General features: G+C 61.3%; 1 non-coding gene across 1 annotated transcript; it reads right to left on the reverse strand.

Annotated features, from left to right (window-relative positions):
- Nucleotides 1-1,292: 1,292 nt before the first annotated feature.
- LOC142792091 (5.8S ribosomal RNA) lies at nt 1,293-1,445 on the reverse strand. The gene has a single exon (XR_012890645.1). It is a non-coding gene; the product is annotated as a 5.8S ribosomal RNA (ribosomal RNA).
- Between the last annotated feature and the right edge of the window lie 84 nt (nt 1,446-1,529).

Consider the following 1,529-nt stretch of genomic DNA (forward strand, 5'->3'; position numbering starts at 1 on the left):
GCCTGCAAGGACGGGGGATTCGGTGCTGGGCTCGGTCCCGTTTCGCTCGCAGCTACTCGGGGAATCCCTGTTGGTTTCTTTTCCTCCGCTTAGTGATATGCTTAAATTCAGCGGGTTGTCTCGCCTGATCTGAGGTCGACAGCGGATACATTCGCTTCCATCAACTTCCTGCACGACCGCGTGCGCTCGCCCTACCAAGTGCGCCCGCAACCCTGTACAGGGCCACTTCTTCACAAGGCTGGCAATCGGCTTCCCCGCTGCACGCGTGCGGCGCACAACCGGTGTGACGTGGAAGTGACGGGACACGTTCGTAAACCCATCGCGAACCGAGTACGACGCCCTACCAAGTGCGCCCGCAACCCTGTACAGGGTCACATCTTCACAAGGCTGGCAAGCGGCATTCCGCTGCGCGCGTGCGTCGTCCGAGCAGTTGCGTGATAAACGACCGTGTCGAAAGCCCAAACACCGCCGAGGCCAGTCGCCGCCGCCGCAAGGGCAGCCACGCAGCCTGGCGAGAGGCATCGTCTCGTGTAGCGTCGCCCCCGCCCCAACTGGAGTGGCCCAGTTTTTTGAACGGGACGGGAACTGCGAAGCACTTAGACCGACGGCGGACTACGACGAGAACGCCTTAAGCTTCGCCAACGTTTCGCCAACTCGTGCGGGAGACTTTTTCCGCTTCGCGGCAAGTCGTCGCGCCGTGCTCTCCGCATCAACCGCGTACGCAGCGAACCGCAAACGTCGGGCGCAGCCTCCTCACCTCCCTGCGCTTTGCGCGCGAACGTTCCCTGTTCGCGCGGCAAAGCCTGGAGGAGGCACGGCCCCGCAGCGTGTTCGAGCGCCCGGTCTACGGGACACCCTGCTTACTTCGAGGGCAACAAGCGCAACGCAAGGCTGCGATCTCGCGCACTTTGCGCACGGCTGGAGAAGCTTTGCTGGCCGGCTTTCGCTCCTCGTGTTTACCGTGCGTTAAAGTTGCGCGTCCGTGGCTCTCGCAGCTCTTGCGCGCCCGGTCGCAGAGAGGAGTACGCAACCTCGACCGCACTTTCCCTGCAGGCTTCCTTCCGACTCGAAGTCCTGCGGCGGTCTCAACGAGGTGCCACATCCTCAATGCAGTCGGTCGCCCCCGTTTCGGTTGGGCTCTGGCACGACGGTCGCCACCGTCTCGCCCTTGAGTGGCCGCTGTTGGCGCTCGCTGTGAGGTGTTCAGCGTGCTGTCCGTGTTGCCGACGCGGTCAAAACGAGTCGACGGCTCACGTTCCCTTGTGCGCCGAAGGCTCTCTTGATATGTGATCCGACCCTCAGACAGACGAAGCCAAGGGAAGACCCAAGGCCGCAATGTGCGTTCAAAGAATCAGTGCTCAGTGTGTCCTGCAATTCACACCAAGTCTCGCAGCTGGCTGCGTTCTTCATCGACCCGAGAACCGAGTGATCCACCGCTTAGAGTCGTGAAAAAGTGTTTGTTCAATTCCGTACAGTCAAAACCAAACGTTTCTGGCACTCGGCCAAACAGTGGCCAAGAAGGGCGCTTT

This window comes from Rhipicephalus microplus, unplaced genomic scaffold (genome assembly GCF_043290135.1).
Source record: "Rhipicephalus microplus isolate Deutch F79 unplaced genomic scaffold, USDA_Rmic scaffold_204, whole genome shotgun sequence".
In the NCBI taxonomy this organism is placed as follows: Eukaryota; Metazoa; Arthropoda; class Arachnida; order Ixodida; family Ixodidae; genus Rhipicephalus; species Rhipicephalus microplus.